General features: G+C 40.2%; 1 protein-coding gene across 1 annotated transcript in view; it reads left to right on the forward strand.

Annotated features, from left to right (window-relative positions):
- gpc5a (glypican 5a) overlaps positions 1–22,519 on the forward strand; it is a 118,503-nt gene that overhangs the window by 6,139 nt on the left and 89,845 nt on the right. The window lies entirely within an intron of this gene.

Below are 22,519 nucleotides of genomic sequence, written 5' to 3' on the forward strand. Positions count from 1 at the left end.
TTTAATGATGTCTCTCAGTTTTTAAGACGTGCTGTTATCCTCCACCCAAACGCAAATGATTTATAGGGAGACACTTGCATGATCACAGTGATTTAGTGGAGGTTTGCAGGGGCAGCGCCTGGTTTAAGTCATTCAATGTGTGACGTGTCTGAAGGTGAACTAACATTCTGGCTTTTAAAATAAAGTTTGTAATGTTGATGTTACCACTTGGATATGGTTAACTTATAACAAAGTTGAAAACAGCTTTATGAAAAACGTTGGAGTTCAGAGTTTATTTTTGAAGGATGAGACGTTGTCGTGTATATCTTTGAATACTGTCCTTTCATCGTCTGTGGAATTTAGCCCCATACTAAAGTGGTAAATCTTTAAATTGGTCACAAATATATTTTTTTCTACCTAAAAGTGTTTGTAGAAGCTTTGTAAAAAGATCAAATCTATTTGTTATAGTATTTGTTGGGACATAGATTTAACTGTGGATTCATTTACATATAGTGCTCTAGAGAGTGTTGACAATAGTTGGAAGGATAATGTGGATTTGATTCAAATGTAGAAACATGCCAGAGAATGAAATAAAGTGGAACACTTATGTGGATGTCTAAAGCATGGAAGCTCAATCTGGAGTTGGCTACACAGACAACACGTGTTTGAAGCATTCATAATTTGTTGATTTTGGTCTAATAATTGTAATTATTTTTCTGACTGAGGAAAATGACATTTCCAACCGTGTCTATTTGATATTTATTCAGCCCCCCCCCCCCCCTTTACATTTCTGAAGGTTTATTTATCTTCCTTCTCCTCAGAGTTTTCTTTGAGGGCTGGCTGGTTTTGTTCACACAGGGACAGTCAAAAAAGCGGCAGCACAAAATGAACGGCGCTCACATGGTTTCATCTAAGGAATGGCAGCCTGTGTGCGCTCCTGCCAAACCAAACAGAGTTCCCTGTCAACATCGGCTCACATCAGTCAACAAACACTGGCGGCGGCTGCTTCCAACTTCCAGTCTGCGTAATTCAAGTGGCAACAGACGCTCAGCAATTTACGTCTCATATTGGAGTCACAGCGGCCGCATAACTGCTCTGAATATTACATTTCTTAAGTCATTACGTCGTGTTCCTGAGGTGTTTGTGTGATGCATGTATTTGCAGTCAGAGCTAAAGCTGCACCTTACTATTATTGCATTATTGATTAATGTGATAATTAATTATTGAATAAATGTTGTGCGTCACGATGTCCCAAAGCTGAAGATGACATATTCCGATTACTTGTGCCGTCCAACAAACCGTACATATAACTCCCCTGACAACAACGTTTAAGAAACTGGAACAAGATCTAAATACCATTTTTTTTTTGGGCATTTTCTTGCCAAATTTGACCAATTATTTGTTTTGAAAGACAATCAAAGGGGCCCTGTGGAGATTTCCTGGGAAAATAAATTCATATTAACAAGTGTCACCAAATCCCATGGTGTGTGTACGCTCACTTCTTATATTCATTCTAACCGGTCAAAGTTCAACTCCTCTTTCTTTTCCTTTCAGTGAAACTTCTTTACCCCAAACTTTCTTTCCATGGGTTCATTTTAGTGGTTAAATATAATCTCACACAAGAGGATGAGTAAATAAGCTTCTGGAGAATATCTTTTATAGTCCACAGCACACTAAAGGAAGCACTCACAAAGATTTTATTGAGAGTTAAACATAATACCAGGGAGACTACTTTGTGTCGATAAGATCAATGCCAGCCTGGATCAGGTGCGGTATAAAGATCTGTCATGTTTCGAGGTAGAAATATATGCAACAAGTTCTCAACCAAAATCATTGAAGTACCAAGGAGGACACCTTTAAAATAGAATATTAAAACCCAATAAACAGTAAAACAAAAAGATATGTCCAACACGTTTTTGTTGAACCTTTTTAACGTAATGTTTTTTTCTGTTTTAACCCAAGGACGAGTGGCTCCCATCCTCGTTCACTAATCGTTTAAGCAGCAATTCAAACACATCTTGATCTGTGAGTAATTGGTGGGATCACATCTTTTATCATCATGACAAAAGTCCAATTTGTATCTTTAAATCACACATGGAAAAAAAAAAGTGCAGCCGCCTACAAAACCAAACTGCTCCTCCGCATCTGCTTTAAATTGTTTGTCTTTCTGTTAAGTAAATCTGTGCTGATCACACGCTAATACTTGTTCAAATGTTGATGCAGACTTTTTGACTCACAGTCTGAGATATCTGTTTACAACCACTGGCACGCACACTTACACACACAGCAACACACACACACACACACACACACACACACACACACACACACACACACACACACACACACACACACACACACACACACACACACACACACACACACAGAGCCACCCACGTGGCATTGTTCTATTCGGCTGTAGAGGTTTTAAGAGCCTTTGTCACATGGAAGAAAAACTCTGTGGCACCATATGTATGGGAAGCACGGAGGAACAGAAATGTCTGGCAGCTTCTCAGATCTTAACAAGAGTGTAAAAGAGAGAGATTTTTCTGTCCATGTGCGGACATAAAAGAAACACAAGTCGAGCATTTAATCCGTCCTCCTATGTAGGGAGCGTTCAATGACGCTGAATTAATTTGACTGAATTGTTTGTTATTCGTCTTGTGAGACTGTGAGTTTTGTTTTGGGTGTAATCAGATGATAATGGAAGTGAAGAGCGCCAACAACTTTACGACTCATGAAAATGAAATATATCCACTTGCTGCACTTTGGTCTACTTCATCATAAACGGGAAAATAGAGAGGAGGTTGGCGGGTTCGAGTTTTACACCAAAACAAGTCAATTTGTTTTAAGTCTCTGACTGATTGACAGCCTGCACTGTAATTTGAGAGACAACAGAGAACAAGCTGAGTGTATAATGCATTGCAAACAGACAGGAAGAAGGGTGAGTTAAAAGGGGGCCAGCTGATGTGGTCATTTGTTTTGCGCAAAAGCCTTCAATTAGGTATCTTTATATGATGCAGCTGAAGGGAGAGGGGGGCATGGAGAAATGAAAGGGATGTAGATGGATTACGATCTGAAACACTCAGGAGACACTGAGAATAACAACGACTGATAAAATGTGATCTAAAATGTTATTCTCTGGGGAATTTATGCTCGTGTTTTTGTGCTTGTTATGGGTCTTCACACATCGTCATGGCCATGTTTTATGTAGAAAAAAAGCTCAATGCTTTCACATAATGAGCAACACAGATTCTTGAGCTGTTAATAATAATTAGAACATCAAAACAGGGCTCCTCCTGTAGTAATGGTTTACTACATTTGTTTTTAGTTTGTCAGATAACTGTGCTCCATTATTTCAGTATCTGGACCTTAAATGAACCCAACCACTGGCTTTACAGATATTTAACAGCAGAAAAAAAAGATAGCTGGGCAACTGAGGTAGGAAAAAATAGAGAGAAAAAAGATTATGTTGATGGCATAATGTCAAGCAGACGGCCTTTGAGCTCTACAGCACATATCTTCTTTTCTCCCCTCCTGCTCTCGGTCTGTCAGTAAGTCTCTCAGGATTGCATGTTTTCATTCACCGGTTGTGAGGTTCCTGCGCATTGTGCACACAATCTACAAATATGCTGCCTGCTGAGCAGGGCTTCAGGGGAGATTTTTTTTTTTTTCGTCCTGCACAGTTTTGTCTTACATCCATGGCAACCAACCTGTGCGCCCTGTGGGGCAGACCTCAAATAAAACTGAGAAACAGAGCCCACTTTGAATCAGCTGTTCAGATGCCTGAGAGAGTGTCTGGGGAGAAGTGCTCAAATCACTGCATAAAGGTCTGAGATCACAGGATCAAAGGAATGCTCTTCTATGGTACAAACTTTGATTCAAAGAAGTGTTTGGAAAGCGGTGTATTACCTTGTACTGACTGCAAAACTGAACAATATATCAAATCTGCCTCTCATTATGTGAAGTAAGAAGTGAGGATTTGTTTAGAGCTTGCCATCTTCTTGCCAAATTCGAAACTGAATTCAAAGACAAAACATGCTCCAGCACACACAAAGTAGGGATAAAATGTAAATAACTTTGCTTTTGCATGAGCAGCTACATCACATGTAGGAGTAAGTGAACAGGGATTAGCATTCGGGGACGGCTGATATTGATTTTTAGGGAAGATAGTGATACCGATTATTAGTAGTTCATGAGACCGATAACCCATATTTGGAATTGATATGCCTTTACTGTAAAAGGAAAATCTTTCAGGCAAAGCTAATACAGGATGAGCTAATAGTCTTGTTGGCGGTGAGACAGAGGGGTTAGTGAAAACAGACCCAGAGGGATACATCATCATCGACACACCTGCAGCAGAGCCATAGAAGCGCACTGTTAAATTAAATCATTTTATTGCAGATACAGATAATATCGGCCCCTGATAATCAGCTAGGCCGATAATCGGTCACCTCCTAATTAGCATATTTGATGATTTTGGTTTCTGACAATCCTAGTGAATATGGGCTTATGAAAAAAGTGTAAGGCTGTCAGTTAGTTTATCTTAGCATAAAGACTGGAAACAAGGGTAAGAATATCAACAACTAGCAGATCTAAAACTCAAAGGAATCGTCATATTTTCTCAAAAAGACTTTGGTGAAAAAGAGAATGGAAAGATTGTCTAACACTCACATGTCTGTGAAGTATTGAGTCACATCCTGAAGCTGATTATCCTTTAGCTAATAGAAAACACAAAGATACAGCTGGCCTGAAAAATCATAGTATCATCTCATCTAATCATCTGTAGTTGATCTGTCATGTCTTTGTTTTTGAAGCAAAAATCTTGATTTCTACATTCTGAATGTCCTTGTATATGTGTTATCACTAACTGGTTTTGGGTTGTACCATTCCCAGTAAAACCACAAGCAGATGGAGTTACAGGTGTGTTTTCCATCACTCAGCATTTATTCGCAGGACGGATAAGCAGAGATCGTTTTGCTCTTCAGCTCAGTTGAGGTTGCAGCTGTGAAACTTCTTCAGGTGTCTGAAAGCGCTGGTTTCAATGGCTGAGGTCCACATTGATGCTGTCTTGGTAATGTAAAGGCGAACAGTCAGGTTGTTTTTTCATCAGAAAAAGTGCAAACATTTGGAAAACAAACAAAAAACGATAGATATGCCGTGGCGGTACCACAATGTACATTTTTAAAATGTCTCGTACTTTATCTTAAAGCCTTCAATAATACTGACTGACCACTTGATTGGCATATCCGGCTGTTAATTAAACTTAACTGTAACCAGAATGTTCTTAGCATGAAGCTGTTGTGGTCCTTCACCCTCTGTGGTTATGGTCTTTCTTCCAGCCAATGTCTTATTTGTTGACTAACCTGGGAAGAAAAATAAGTTCTTGTTAACATTGCACACAGGAATCCAGCAGACATAGTCAGTCAGTCTTTGCTGTTTTATTTGCACTGCTTCTAATTGTGAGCTTCTGCTTTGTGTGGAGCTCAAGTGGTTGTGGTGAATGTAAGATCAAACGGACAGGACTGAGTGCTGCTTGTCGTTAAAGTGGAAAGCTAGCCTGTTGTTCTCTGGATTTGCTATTTGCCCTCATAAATGCTAATTGTGTTTCTGTTGACCAGCTTTTGAAGGATCCACTGCCCATCTTTGACTCTTTGAATTGAAAACGGAACATAGTTGAATGGCAGCGGCCCCACAGCTTGATTCAGTGGAGACCGTAATCAGCCGTCAAATTAGGACAGCACAATCTGTGCCAAACAAGGAGGTCTGAGTAGGGAGAAGCAAAGCTGTTTTGATTTCTAGTAATTACATCATTAACATTTTTAAAGCAGAGTTTATATTGCAGTACAGACATTCAACCATAAAGTTTGTTAGCTAACACCCAAACCCTGTAACCACAACATCCTATACCACAACATAGAGTCACACTACGTTAGAACACAAAGTCAACTTTTCACAAGCTCAGAAAACAGCCTTTTTCTTCTCCCTGGCACTATGCACATTTGAATTTAAAGGTTTATTAAATGGGTTGCTTTAAGTATTTTAAGTAGTAGTAGTAGTTTAAGTATTTAATCAACCGATTTTGGGTTGATAATTTTCTTGGCAATGAACAACATTATGTCTCACCCTGCACTCTGGTGCACACACTAATATTCCTTCAAATATAAGGTTTTCTTAGCTGTTTCAATGTTCATTCCCCATGAGGCAAAGGATCTCTTAGTAAGCTTTGAATAATCAGGCTGTTAAATGAATGTTCTCCCATTTAGTTTAGTTGGCTATTGGAAACAGAAACCAATATTCACACAAACTAGAAAACTATGAATAGTTAATTACAAATCACTGTAGGCGATCAAGGGAATTCCAAACTACAATTTGCGTATTAAAACAAAAACTTGATTTCAATAAGGACACGAACAAAAATGTTTTATCCAACTTTGCCTTGTTTTCTAGCTCCCCCCATATATATTTGATGTATTCTTTTTTTTATGTGCTCTGGGCTATTTACTGGCGTAAATGGTTGTGGATTGTGTCATTGGAATAGTATCACATCTAAATAGTTGTTTCAGAAATCTACATTTTGGGGAAAACACACTCTGTCTGTACTTTGGCACTTCAATTTTCCCAGCTGCTACTGAATGGACATTGTGTAATGTGCTGTTCTAAAAGCAGTGCTCCAGCAGTCACCACACTTACCTCACTGCTCCTTTGCAATTTCATTTCTCCAGGATTTCCAAATTCAAAACAGTAATTTCTTAGCAGGCACACAGATATTGTCCTGTGACCAGCCCTGAGCAGCACTGCATCCCTGACTACAGTAACACAGTGTTTGCTTCCAGTAAACTTTCTATGTTGGTCACAAATTGGCGGCTGACCTCAGTCTGGGAAAATATGCAGCTTTTTATAGGACTCTGAATTTTAGGATCTTTTGTCTTGGTTATAAACATTCCTTATTTTATATTCCCTCAAGTAGCAGCAGACGTTCTCACATAGATGCTGCTTATTGTTTTATCATGCCAAGAGGTCAGCTGTGGCCTTTAAAAAAAATACCTGGTGCCACTATATAAGAGACGTGTATAAATCAGATCAGTTTTAGGTTTTTATCCAGAGTAAGCAGCACAGTTAACACACAGCGAGACAGTTACTGTAAAAACAGTTCCTTTTCCTCTCTTTAAAGTCACTGCATTGCTGCTTCTCAATTGCACAAAACTCCTGAAAATGTGCTGAAATTTGCGAGGTGAGCTGCATGTGTGAACCCGAACTGCCAAATTTATCCAGAATTTCAGCCCTCAGGTAAACATTCTGCATGAAGACGGTTTGAGTTGATGTAAAAATGCAGCAGGATGTTTCAGGAATATTCACTGCGAGCAAGCAGGAGGTGGCGACCGGCGCTGGACCATGGACTGTCTCTGGTCTCTGTTTTAAGTTTGGTCGTGCTGAAGCATCGTTACTACCATAGGATGGATTACCATGTTATTCATGTTGCCCAGAGGAGGAATCCTGTGGCTTTGGTGATAATGTGATTTTTACAATAGATCCACCAGCAGGTTAAACTATTTCTGCATCATCTATTGAATAGGTTTAAGTCTAGACAGACACATATATGCACTCTTCAGGAGGAAATGAATGACATTTGGTGAAATTTGGTAATCCCTTAACTTTAAATCAGATACATATGATCAGATAATATTTCAATAGTCTGATACTTTGCTTCGGGGCAAACTTCTTTAAAAAATGACCGGGGAGCTGAAGCCGATCAGTAGATAAACAGATTTTTACAATTTAATCTGCATTCTAAAACACCCATTTTATTATTTTTTTCACAATTTAAGATGTGCCCTCAACAAACCCTTAAAAGTATCTGACATCTCACGTGAAAAACTGTAGCCTCTTTGTTATACCGTTCATAACACAAAGGGCAAGATAAAAACTCTAAATGTGTGGTATGAGTGTGGGAAATTGAGGATAGAGACAGAGACTTAAGTTTGATGAAAAAAATAGATTTTGATGGTAACCTAAGAGGAAGACCTTGCAAGATGAATGTGTGATGAATACGTGTGTGAACTGAATAAGTTGAGGAGTGGTTGGTTTTCTTTTTGAAGATTTCTTTGGTTGATTCCTACAACCTGCCTTCATATCCCCTCTAACCTGCTCTCTGCTCCTTTGAGTGGGACCTTTTATTTGGCAGACTCTTTGTCCACCAGGTCCACAGCCGTGCCTCCTTTGTTGTCACTCTTACTAGAGGAGTGTGGGTAATGTGTGTGTCTAAGTGTTGATGTGTATGTGTGCTTGCGAGTCATTGCAGGGGCCTCTCCTCGAGATTTGCACAGAGTTTGGGCTTGGCTTTGTGATTCAAGGCTGGACAGTTGATCCAGGGGAGGACAGGGAGAGAAGAAGAATGCGAAGAAGAAGAATGAACAACTGACAGAGAGAAAGTTGGGAGGATGCCAGATTCTATTGAAAGCCTTTGCACACTGTTTGAAGTCAGAGGATGAGGATTTAGAGGGAAGCAGGATTATTCAGAGTCAATACCCTTCAACAATCCAGCCATTTCGGCTGCTGTAAAGAAACAACGTAGTTTGACTGACCACGGCTATTTCCCCACTCGGAGTCCTTTTGCTGCTCCTGTGTCAAACATGCTGATTAGCATACATTTGTCTTGACTTGTTACCATCACATGTTGTTGTTGTTTTTTTTTTGAAAAAGTACGACATTTTGGCTCATATGTTTTGTAATTTATATTTTATTGCATGGAAGAAAAGACCACAATAGACCATTAACAAGAGACACAATACAAGCAGTACATAAAGATTAGAAAGTTTAAAAAAACAACTTTGGAAAGAAATGTGCAGGAGAAGCCAAAGTAACCCACAGAGGCTTGTAGAGTTGCCCTTGTCGAGATAAGAAGATTGATACCAATTGTAAAGGTTGTGTCTGTGTGACATTAATCCAAAGTTTGCCTAGCTTAACAGAAAGACTCGGAACACGGCAGGAAACAGCTAATCAGCTTCTGTTAAGGGACCAAAATCTTGCAACAAGAACCTCTATAATTCACTGAAAATGAATGAGTATGTTACAAAGGCAGTCTTTCCTATTAAATGAGCAATTTGTATGGACATCTACTGAATTAAACCATAAAATGACCTTATTATATCATCAGACATTAAGGAAACATGGGATGTAAAAAAGCTGGCTTCTCTGAAAACAATGCAGCAGCCAGTATGTCCCCCTTAGTTAAGATTACGGTCCTGAATGGTCTGTATTATTATTATTTTTTTACCAGAAATGGTAGACTGGTTCAGATATGACTGATTCTACCCAACCTAAAAAGCTTCAGCATTTTCTAATAAGCTCCACGATCAGAAATGCGCCAAAGAGTGCAGAAAGGTTTCAAGATCGATGCAGAGCTGGCTAAACACTGACGCTTCCGTTTCCACAACATTCCTCCACTCTAGGGAGGAGGGGGCGGGGGAGGAGATAGCTCTCTCCAATGTTTGCAGTGTTTACATATTGCTCCTTTTTAAGTATGAACAAAATAAACAATGTTAAAGGTTAGGTCGACGTAGCATGAGCATCATTCACACAAATAAATCCTTTTCACTGCATGACAGAGAAGACTGGACTGTGGGTCTTGGTGTAGGTCTGCTCTCTCTGAGTGTCCTTTTAGTTTATAAGTGTGCCGGCGTTTAAACCTCTAATTCCTTTCTTGAAGATTGTTATTTTAGTTGAGCTTCAGTCTTTTGAACCACAGTAACCAGTGGAGAGTTTTATGTTGTCTTTTTCTATAAATAACTTTTTAATACCCAGCATCCTCATCTGACATTCCAAAAGAAACCCTCCAGAGCTTTTACAATGTCTGACGAGATGCTAATTGCTGACTCTCCATCAGTTTGTGTGTGTGTTTGTGTGTGTGTATGTGTGTGTGTGTGTGTCTGTGCACATATGCTTATTCTACCACTGCGCAGGAGGTTTAGTTCAGTTGACAAAATATTCAAGTGCTCTTCTAATGCTGTGTCCCAGAGGTGGACATCCGCAGTCACACATGTCTGGCAACATGAATAAGCACACATACATACACGCACACTCTGACTTTCTCTGTGTTACATTTTATGACTGTCACTATCAAACACACACACACACACACACACACACATATTCCTCACAGACTGCACTGTAGCCCCTTGCTGCATACAGAGGAGCCCTAAAAATACACACACCAGTCAGCACTTTACATTGTTGTCTCCTGTGTGCCTTTTTGAAGTGGAGATTTATGTCTGCTGGCTGTTGTCTCGGGGCCATTTTTCTCGATTAGATGATACAGCAAGTTGCTTAACAGGAATATCTCTGTGACAGATTAACCCTTTTTTTTTTTTTTTTTTTAAAAAGGAGAGATTTACATGTCGTTGTGTGGAGACCAGCAGAGTCATATCCAAGTGTGATGTTTGTGCAGACGAGCTGACTGTGCAGCTAAAAAATGTACGTCTGTTAGCAGTGTACAGCAAAGAGTAAGCTGACACACAGACCATGTTACTTTGATTTGGTGGTATGTTAAGTGAATGTTTCAGGCCATAATTGGTCTCTTATTCTGGAAGTGGGCCTCAAGTTTAACCAAAATTCTTTTGAATAAATTGGATGTCCACTATCGGTAAACCAGACACAGGTCAGGACTGGTGCATCATTCAATCTTACTTTCTATAACTGGCACCAAGGGGAAACTTGCTTTGATTTCACCACAAAGACGTGTCACTTTCTATAATAGCATCAGTATGACGTTGTGTCTCATCGCCGAAGACTGTTGAACTGTTTTCTCAGGACTGTGCCTCTCTGTTTTACTTTCGTTGTTTACAGAGGAGAAATCACTTCTTCGGTCAGTCTGAAGGAAGGAAGTATTTCCTAAGTAAGGAAGCAGTCTCCGGGGATTAGGCTGAAGTCGTCTGGGCGATGAAATCTTAAACACAGCAAAAACACCAAGCCCACTGTCTGCTCCCACTCTCTCCTCGTCTTCTCTTTCCCCCTCATCCTGTCCTTCTCCCCTACATGGCAGATATAATGGCATAATGCGATGATTATCACTTGTATCCTGGCACGAGTGACAAATGAATGCTGTTTATACTGTGTGGAGTTCAGTGCCACCAATGAGACTGTTTTATTCTGATTTGTTCCATGGAAATATCGGTTAGTTCAAGATATAACGAAAAGGATGGATTTTAGTATCATTACAGTTTCTGTTCATCCTACTGCAGTCACAAATGTTTCCTCAACACATGCCACAATGTAAACTACTTTTAAATATGTAGCTCTAAGACTCTGTTAATTCAAATCCAATCAAAACGTCATTAAATCCTCAAGGAACTGCAGAAAAAAAAAAGTGAATTGATTTGGGACGGGTTTATCATGCCCTCAAACAGATCCTTTCAACTACACAAGGACACACACATGACATGCTGGGGCAAGACATACAGAAGTACAGATTGTATGAAAAATCCATTAGGACTTTAAAGAAAAGATGAGGAGTTGGGCAGCATATTTAATTTGCCAAACTAACTAATTAACTAACTAACTGATGTAATTGTTGAGCCAAGTTAATTTATGATACCTTCTCTTCTTCAGGCGTAAGATTTTCAGCTTTTTTCTGATTGACATGGTTGTAAACTGTGGTTGTTGAGATACAACAAGACGGATGAAATGTACACAGTTGCCTTAAGGAAAGTCTGAGTTTGATTTTATTGAATATTTTCTGTCATTTTGTCATTTACTCGCTCCAAAAATTACAATTAACGTTAATTGATTCTGCAGAAAGGCCCTAAAATCACTGCAACATCCTTCCATGTTAATGTGATCAAATGAAGAATCAGCTGTATCTGTCCCACAAAGTGAAAAATAGTGTTATAAATAAACTCATCTTTACCTGAGTTTAACGCATCAAGTCAAACTGTAGTTCCTAAGAAGTGGCTTATCTCAGATCTTTATATTGTTGTCTTTATCTTAATAATAATAATAATAATAACTTTATTTATAAAGCGCTTTAAATCAAAGTGCTGTACAAAGCAATACATAATACAAAATACAGGAAAAAACATACAGAGAAATCATGACTCATACTCAACAGTAAACAGGTGGGTCTTTAACTTTGCTTTAAAAACCTCAACCGAACAAGCCTGCCTAATGGCCACAGGTAAACTGTTCCAAAGTGTCGGTGCACGGAAAGAAAAAGCCCGCTCACCAACTGTCTTCTTTCTGACCTTTGGGACACTCAGAAGACCCGTCCCCTGAGAACGCAGGGCTCGGGCAGGCACATAGGAGTTCACCAGGTCGGTAAGATACAATGGTGCGCTACCATTTAATATTTTAAAAGTTAGCAGCAGCACCTTAAAATCTGCTCTGGCATGAATAGGGAGCCAATGAAGAAGCCAACACCGGGGTAATGTGTTCATCTCTGCAGGCTCCGGTTAGAACACAAGCTTCAGCATTCTGAACCATCTGCAGACTTCGCAGACTTTTCTTTGGCAGACCCGACAGAAGGACATTACAATAATCTAGCCTAGATGACACAAAGGCATGGATGAGGACCTCAGCATCCTTAAACGACAAGATTGATCTGATCTTGGAGATGTTTCTCAGGTGGAAAAAAGCAACTCTGGTCACCTCCTTTATGTGTAATTCAAACAATAGTGTCTGATTGAAAATCTTGGTTTAATCTGGTGAACAACAATGTATAAAAATACTTTCTACAAACAATGACAGACAGATATGGTGTCTCATCCTTAATGCCCAGTCCAAAGTGTGAGCACTTCGTGCTGTTTGGGCTTTGAAAGGATTTGTGAAAATAAAGTTCCACACGATTTTACAAATAACATGCAGCTTCTTAAATCACAAACTTAATCACCTTTGATTTTTGGAAAACCTCTTTATATAATATATTCTAATATAATATATCTTTATATATATATAATGACAATATAATAAAAAATAATTATATAGAACAATTCAAACATCAGATGTTCACAATTAGATTGAGCAAAAATCACAATATTTCTGAGAAAACAAAGGGCAGAAGAGTACAGGCAAACAGCTGAAATAAAATTAGATTGTAAATTAGCTGGATAACAAAGCCTAAAGCAAGTCCAGCTAATAGCCAATTGTTCCCCCCCACCACAGCCTACCCTCCATTTTATGAGTTGTGGTAGGGAAGCTTTAATTAAGGCCTTGATATAGATTTTCTGTTGTTGAACCAGAAGTCAGACGTCACTCTACTCTGTTTCTCGGAAGTTAGTTTATTGTAATCATGAGAATGTCGATACCATCGCAGCTTCTCTTTTGTAGGTGAGTCATCGGAGTGAATTTACACAGCTCACCACTCTCAGACCCCTGAACCTAATGTTCCATATCATCTCTTGATAAATCTTATGTAATTATCCAGTTCAATAGAGTAATCAGTGGCCATGCTGTGTGCATAAGGCCGCCTATTCAGGCTCCTGTCATTCCTGTCAGCTCCTTCACCCGCTTCTAACATCTCCTGTGGGAAACCTTTCCACAGCCTCACACAGAGCCACCTTTGAAAGCTAATGAAAGCTTTATTATGAAATTATGAATTTCTCTCCGGCTCTTAAAACTGTTGCCGCGGTCTCTCTTTCTGTCTGGGTTTTTTTTTTTTCTCTGCACGTTTTACGAGTCAGCCTGAGCTAAACCTGAACTGTGTTTCCTCACGGTGGAAAAGATATTTGACCTAAAAGTACAGGACACACACGCACAACATACTCACACTTCCTTACAAGCAGTGCTTGTGCCCCTCTTTATTGACCCTCTCTGCTTCTTTTCCTGAACGGCATATTAAAGGCCATGTTCACAGCGGAGCTCTGTGCTCTTTGAAGTGTTCAAGAGCTGCAACAGATCCTCAAATATTGACTTTTAAGCCTTCTGCAGGAAAGAAGGAGCAGAGAGAGAGAGAGAGAGAGAGAGAGAGAGTGGGAAAAGGGATACATGCACAGACAGACAGAGGAAAGTGTCTCTTGTTGTAATTCAGGTGGGAGTGCACAGATTTATGAATTAGTTCAGGCTTAATATGCGTTTGTCAAACATTAATGTATGTAGGGAGGAGTGTGTTTATTGATGTGGACGGAGGAAGTACACAAAGATAAGGGCTAATGGTAAGCTGAGCCTGACTCCAGGCAAAACAGATTAAAATGACGTGCAGTCCTATGTGCCTCTACTGTTCTCCTCTCCTCTCCTCTCCTCTCCTCTCCTCTCTTCTCTTCTCCTCTCCTCTCCTCTCCTCTCCTCTCATTTCCTTATTTTTCTTTCTTATCCTTGCCTCTCCTGTTCTCCTAAATTTCCTTTCCTCTCCCCTTTTATTCTGTTCATGCATGTCTCCTTTCCTTTCATGTCCTCTTTTATCCCCTTGCCTTCTCTACTTCTTCCTTCCCTTTCCTTCTTTGTCCATGTTTCCTTTCCTTTCCTTCATTTTCCATTTCTCCTCTCCTCTCCTCTCCTCTCCTCTCCTCTCCTCTCCTCTCCTCTCCTCTCCTCTCCTCCTACAATTTAATAACCCCCCCCTCCCTCCATCCTTCCCTGAGCCAGGACACCCTCGTGTAACACCTCTGAGCAGGCGACTGTTTTGGGTTTTAAAACAATGCCCCCTTTATTGAAACTGAAAAAAGAAAACGTCCCGGGGCTCTTTTCACGCTTCTCAGGAACATTTCTCTCCGCCATCAGCAGGTCAGTGTGGTCAGCCCGCTGCTGTTTGTGGTGTTGCTGTTTCTAAATTTAAAAAGAGGCAGATTGACAACATGGAAGTATGAGCTTGTGCAGAAAACATTTTAAGATGGGACGGTTTGATATTTCCTTTTCTGCTCTTTGTGTGTTGCTCCCTCTCCTCATGAAAACATGCTCACACATGCCCCCTCACACACACACACACACACACACACACACACACACACACACACACACACACACACACACACACACACACACACACACACACACACACACACACACACACACACACACACACACACACACACATGAAAAGGCCCAGTTTCATACCTTGTGGTTTCAGAGTGAGCAGGTACACTGAGCTCACTCACGTCTACACTGAATGACACTTTGTGCTCAATCTCCTGCTAAATCAGGACAGTCTGCCAGGCCATGTGTGTTTGTGTGTGTTTTTGTTAGTGTGTCTATGGTGATGCTCTATGAGAAGCCAAGTCTGATTCATGTACCTTATCTTGTTTTCTTTCTCTGTTTTTTTTTCTCCACGTGTTTATTTGCATTCTGAGCTTCAGCTTGGTCGTCTTCTTGAGATGTAGCCAGGTTTGTTTGTTTGCTTTCTTAGCTCAAACCTTCTTTCTGTGTTGTTGTAAGCTCACAAAGCAACATGCTCACGCAAATGCTTCATGCTCAGAAAGCTCAAATAAGCTATTTAAAACTCTGATCAAACTCTGTCAGTCCTGCATTCAGTGGATTTTGATGAATAAGTGCTTAAATGTTGTAAATGTGTCAGCTGCTTCTTGCACATTTGTACATGGAGGCTTTTTTTTTTTTAACCTTCTATATCCAGCAGCTTAAGAGTGTGTTAGTTTGTTAGTGTAACTCGGTCAGGCCAGACTGGCCTCCTAACAGCCTTAGAGGAAGGCAGGAAATAGACCCAATTTATTACCAGGTACATCGAAAGTAACTGCACATGTTTTTTTGGGAATGCGGATTTATATAGAGTCGAAGTGAACGTAAATTCTTTATGTTAGAACAAATAAAACGGCAGTCAAAGAAACGTATGTGTACATGTCCCAAAGCACAATTTAAGTTCCCTGTCGTTTTATATTTTACTCTCAAATTTGTACAGATTTAGGACGTCCTGTGTGGGGAAACTATACGGAGGGATTGAAGGAAAAGGGAGATTATGTTCTATTGTGATAATGTGATCTGCTGATCATGAAAAGGTGTGTGTAGAGACAAAAAGTCAAATGAACTGATATGATAAAGTTAAAACATAGAGTTCACTTTATAAAGTTTTTTCCCCCCAGTAAGTTAAAATGTTAATAATAGTCAACACAAAACTCCTTACAAAGCATATCACTCTGTCTTGAACAATAGGAATGGGGTTAAACAATCAGTTCCTCTGCCAAACATCTTTCTGCATTTTACAATCATAATCAGACCTTTCCATTTTTTTTTTAGTCACCACAAACATTTGTGCTGTAAACACTGTCATCAAACGCCATCCTGGCACAACAAAGCATGCGGCTGCTCTTTTCATCCCCTAATATGCCACAAGAAGAGCATATTTTCCTCTTGACTGTACTGACTGCCACCCTGCAAGTCATCTTCTTTCATTGTGTGTGTGTTTTTTTTTTTTCTTCCCGGGGATGAACTGAACCCGCAGAGCCACTGACTCATCCTCTCTAGACGCAGAATGGCCTTTTCTGCAGCCTATCAGATGTCACAGGGCTGCTCTGTTGTGGTCGCAGTCATTCAGAGAGGATGAATCGCATTAATAAAAGCCATCACTGCGTTGCTCAACAGATCGGCCGGGGTCGGCTGCTGGCATTTGAGCGCTCGACAAAACCTGGATACACAAACAGCTTCAAACAAAAGTAGCTGATAGTGATGTGATCTGCTCTCACATTACAGTACATATAGACATATTTAAAGTACATTTGTATTATCAGTGCTTTTTGTATTCTTCGTGTGTGTGTGTGTGTGTGTGTGTGTGTGTGTGTGTGTGTGTGTGTGTGTGTGTGTGTGTGTGTGTGTGTGTGTGTGTGTGTGTGTGTGTGTGTGTGTGTGTGTGTGTGTGTGTGTGTGTGTGTGTGTGTGTGTGTGTGTGTGTGTGTGTGTGTGTGTGTGTGTTAGAAAGAGGGAGAGTCTGGTCTTTATTTCTCTTTAAAGGGGCCCTCAACAAAGGCTTGTCTTCTTTCTCATCCAGCTGACTGATCTCTTACCTCAATGACTTGCCTTTCAACACGCACGCACGCACGCACGCACACACACACACACACACACACACACACACACACACACACACACACACACACACTTTTATACCACTACGTGTGAGGACAGTCATTTATATAAAGCTCAGCCTCTTACCTTGCCTAAACCTGATTCTAACCTGAATCCAATCACGTTTTAGCCCCTTGTCAATGCAGTATAACACACTAATGCCTCTAAAGCTTTTACATCAGCTCATCTTTTAGTTAAAATTGGACCACTTGGAGCTAATTAGTGAGTAAAGAGAATCTTGTGATTTGTATCCACATATGATAGCCATGCATGTTTATTATTTTTAATTCTCCCAAGAAGTCACACAAGGCTATTCTTAATTCAAGCGAGGAAATGTAAATTGAAAACAGTGTCTCTATGTAATTAAACTAATTTTGACCTAGCTTTTTATGATAACAGTGCTTTTGATCAAAAGACACCCACAACAAGTTAGGGCGACCTCGCATTTAGATGGGAGGCGGCCGGACTCCGTTAATCAAATCAAATCAAATGATTGATGATTTTCTCTTGATTTTCCTTCATTAAGAACCTTGGGACTATTTAAAAAATGTAATCTAATTACTTTTACACATTTTGACGGTACCTTAAGGTTTAAATAAATAGACATCTTGATATATTGTCTAGTGCAGTCTTTATAAGCCTGTGGCAGTTTTTGGGTGGAATGTGCAACACATGTTTATTCAATTTTAACAGGCTGTGTTGTTTGCTCTTGTTTAACACCACACTGATCCAGATCCCCACATTTAAATGAAAAATGTCTCCCTCTGGTGGTAAATATAAAATTATGCCTTTCTCATAACTTACACTACCTTTAGCCTATTATAGTTTTGTTTTTGCCTTTTTTGCTGTAAATCTTTTTTTTTTTTTCGTTGATAGCTAATTATCTTGTATCTGCGTCTGACCTATGATCGGCTTACTTCCTGTAAAAATGTCACAATATCCCCTTCTGACCAAATAATATGCAGATGTGCGTAGAGAGAAATAAGATAATGCTGTGAAATATAATGTTTTTCCGTTTAAGTGGAAACTGCCAGCTGCTTTGACTTTAAGTGAAACTCATCACATGGGTTAGCTCTCCCTGTCACAGCTAACCAGATCATCTGACGTTAGAGAAAATGAGAAGAGCAGCAATTATGGGAGAAAGGAAGAAAATGGGATCAAATCTAAAAGCCTTTTAGACATGGAGAAAAGCTCAGCTGCTTGGGAATCTTACAGAAGGGGCTTTGTTATTGCTAAATGATAGTCGATATATATGCATGATGATGGCCTTTGATAGCAGAGCCTTCAAACGTTAATTGTTGATTTATTAGAATTAGTTTCTAATGTCTGCAGACAAGAGAGAAACCCATGCAGGTGATGTGTGGCCTGGCGTACTGGCCTCTTAATGTGACGCTGAATGAAGCACAAGATTGATTCAAAGTTAAACATTCTCCTCTTCTTTCTACATTTTTTTTTTAGTAATTTTTGTAAATTTCCTTTATATGCAAACATGTGTAATACAATCCCCTGCCTTACTCGACAGTCTCTATCCTTTTCCATAATTTAAAATAATATACAGAATTTTAACCATCAAAATTGTGACAATAAACAGAACCTTGCTTCAAACACTAAAACTCTCAGTAAATGCCTTAAAACTGCTAAACGCGTCTTTGCATACATTCAAATGTTTCTTTTATCATGCTCCGAAAACTTTGTTATTTTTTATCATGTAACCACTTTTAAATATCGACTTGTTGTTTTAAGCCTCACCTATGAAGACTGTTATGTCTAACTCGTGTTATTGTTCTGTGTTTGTCTTGTCTTTGCACTTCTTATCTGTCTTTGTCGTCATTGTCCGGGTCAGCTGGACACCTGCTGCTGTTCAAACTGTGTCACACACACACACACACACACACACACACACACACACACACAGACACACAGACACACACACACAGACACACAGCTGCTCATGTTTGTTGGTCATTGCTCTGCTGTTTTTCCTGTCAAACAATAGATTCATGAGAAATAAAGTGAGGCAATTAAAAAGACGTTTTAAAGTGAGCAAGTGTAATCCTGAATCAACACAAACACACAGTCCAACCCACTGACTTTTCCTCCCCACTCCTTCATTCTGAAACCTTGAGTGTGTCCAGCTGCCCGTAAACTAAAGCAGAGCCGCTCCTCTGAAACAATGTTAGGAGTCACTCCTTAGTTTTGAGAGTGCTTGCTATCACGCTGGCTCGCCCTATTCTTGATGTTCCTCCTGCTGATAGAAATGTAAACATGTCTGCTCTCCTCTTATCAGCCGGGTCATTGACACTCAGAACACACACAGGCAACACATGCACACTGTGGCAGCCTCATTATGGACAGAAACACACCCACAGCCCTCCTCTTAAGTCTTCCAAAGGTTCTTGGGTAAGCATGAAAAAGACATAGTATAGGCATTCAAAACATGTCGTCTTAAGTTGGTTGTATTTCCTCAAAATACGTTAGGAGCATCAGCACCTTAGCTCTGCTGTGAGTTCTTTTCACACATACGGCGCAATCAGATTTTTTTTTTTTACACATAGTACATCCAATTGTATTTAGCAGAAACAAATTCAACACTTCAAAAAAACCCTCCTCTACATATGTACATGTGTTATCAACAGCTTGGACTGAAATACATATCATGAACATGACAAGTTGAGGATCTTTCTTGGCAAGTGTTAAACCTTTCACCCACGTTTCATGAACGTTATGACAGTAGCTTTCCTGTAGACCTGCAGACCAACAACAGAAAAACACAAAAGGCAATGAAAATGAAACCTCCTTGGTGGGGTAAAAAGAGCAGATAGATTGATTTGTTTATTTTCTATAGTGACTAGTATGCAGTTTGGCTGAATCACGGCTTGTGGGCAATAAATGTGAAGGCTGATATGGAAAAGTTGTTTTTAAGCAGCTCATTGGTTTGAAAGAATTAGATAACCATTAGTTTTTTTTATTGAGGCTTCTATGAGTCTTGTTTTTGTCTACAAGAGGACTGTCTGTCTGCCACCTCTTGAGGGAAATATTTGGCTGTTTAACTTCTAAATGCCCGACTGTTAACAAACATGAACCTAACTGATTTTTTTGTGGATGAGTCTCTAGCAAACAGGATTGACGAGAGCTGTTGGAGCGACCCAAAACATTAAAGTTGAAGGCTGTAACTAAAGAAACAATGAGCTGAAAGACAACGCTTCTTGCTTAACTTTAATCTCTGCAGACTCGGGTGACAATTAAATATGACCTTTTTTCATATAACACAGTCCTGAAAATATTGATCACTGCAGCTTTAATGAAACATATTTGACCTGATATAAAATTTGAAGAGCTGTTGATGGGGGCTTAAATAATACTTTTCAGAAAGGTAAAATATATACCTTCTTCTTCTCCTTCTTCTTCTTCGGCTCCCTCTCACTCTGCTGACTCTTCCTCTTTTTCCTCCTCTCCTTTCGCCTCATGTTATTTCTGTCCTCAGGCTTACCCAGAAGCTTGGCTGCCGGTGGTGGCCTCCTAGTGAGAGACACTGCTTCACACTTTCTCTTTGATGAAAAATAATGTCATTATCGCTGCATGGACAGCTCGCAGCTCCTGTGTGGGTGTTCCTTTTTTTTTTTTTTTTCCTGACACAGAAGACTTGTTTAGACAGCAGAATTACTGATCATCTTATTATCCATGCTGTTTTTACATTTGCCTTCTTTTGACAGGAAAATCTCTTCGCAAGTCCATGACAAGATTCAGTGAGCATGAGCAGGTTTTTGGTTGGAGAGATGGAGAAAAACAGACCAAATCTTTTGAGTACACAGATATTTGTTATGTGGTTTGACAGGTGGGATTCATTAACTCCACAATCTAATGTGGTGAACCTCTTCCTGAAGCACGCGCAGTAATCCCTGTGGGACCCTTCATAACTCTGCCTACTCTGCCTCGTACACCCGAGGGTTGTAATAATCTCCAACTGTACTCCGCCAGCACACATTTCTGTCTCTGTGTTTATCTGCCTGTCACTTGTCTGTTTCATTTACACACACACAACACAGAGACACACGCAGCACCCACTCTGCACCCTCGCAGCTGCCACTCTGGTCTTTGCACATCCTCGCTTTGTTTTTCATGCCGCTCTCTAACCTGAGAGCTCGCTGTGTAGGAGGTGCAGCTTTTCTTTCTTATAAACAAACATCGGAGTCTTAGATCTGCTTAAACTCAAGAGTCTTGAGATCATACGAGACCTGGGATCAAGATTCCCTTCCTGGTACCTCTGTGGTATGTTCGACCCCTCTCTGTTCCCCCCTGCGCCGTCGCCCTCTCCAGGGGGGCTTTCGGTCAATCTTTCCACGTCGGTGCTTGGCAGCACAGAACTTGACCGTCTAAGCCCTTACCACGCTGCTTTACCCCCCTCTCAGACTTTCAGCCCCCCTGGGCAGCTCCGGGGCTTCACCCTGACTGTTTCCTCACAACTCATGACCAGCACATGACGGGGAGAAAGGCCACGGCTCAGGTATTAGCTGAGACAAAAAATGGGAGACAAAGGGATAAAGGCGAGCTGGTATAACATTTTTCACCCGGGCTGAAGTCACTGCTTCATGTCTGGAAAAGCATATAACGCTTGATTCCATCTTTTCATATCGTCCCTCAAGGATTTCCAACAGAAATATGCGACATAATATATCAAATACTTTCTTGACCTGCATTTCACTGTACATGTTTGAGAAAAAAAAAGTCTGCCGGCGTCCCTGTGTGATAATTGCTTTTATCACTGTTGGATGCCATAGTACTGAATTATTTCCCAAAGAGCTGCACTTAAAAATCACAAACACCCTCACACACTAGCAAGCAAAGCTACATACTGCTGACAGCGCCTGGTTCACTGAGACAGGAAAAAAGAGCAACAGCTTGAAACACACTTTCCTCCTGAAGCAGCAGCCCAAGCATTAGTTTGTCAGAGAGAAATATTTTCAGCAGCGCTGCTTAGCAGGATTTGCTTGACATTAACTCTCATTGTGATAAAAAATTCACGAGTGGGGAAATCTTATACTTGGGGATACAGGTTTTTAAGTTGAAAGCAAGCGTCTTATCCTTGTAAGACATGGAGCCTGTTATGTGTGCATGCTGTATAATGGCAGGCGTGATGCCTTGAACATGTGTCTTATATGCAAATGAAATACATTATAATGATGCTTATTCTCTGAGGAAATAATCTTGAACGTTTCTTTTCTCCCTTCCCCCTTCTCCTTGAATCTTTCTTCTCCCTCGTTTCAGTCTCTTAACCTCTGCCATCTTCTGTCACAATTCTCAACCATTCTCTCGTCTCCTTTATTCCCTTGTTGTTTCTGCAATAACTCCCAGGACACAGAGTCTCTCTCTCTCTCTCTCTCTCTCCTCTCTTCATTGATGCCAGTCATGCTGGAAAAAGGTCTTTTTTTATCGAACAATATATATACTGTAGATCTGTTCATGTTAAAGCAGCTTCTACACTCATGTGTTTAAACCACTCTCTCTCTGTCCATTTCCCCCCCCCCCCCATTTTTTTCTGTCA

Source organism: Labrus mixtus, chromosome 1 (assembly GCF_963584025.1).
Source record: "Labrus mixtus chromosome 1, fLabMix1.1, whole genome shotgun sequence".
Lineage (NCBI taxonomy): Eukaryota > Metazoa > Chordata > Actinopteri > Labriformes > Labridae > Labrus > Labrus mixtus.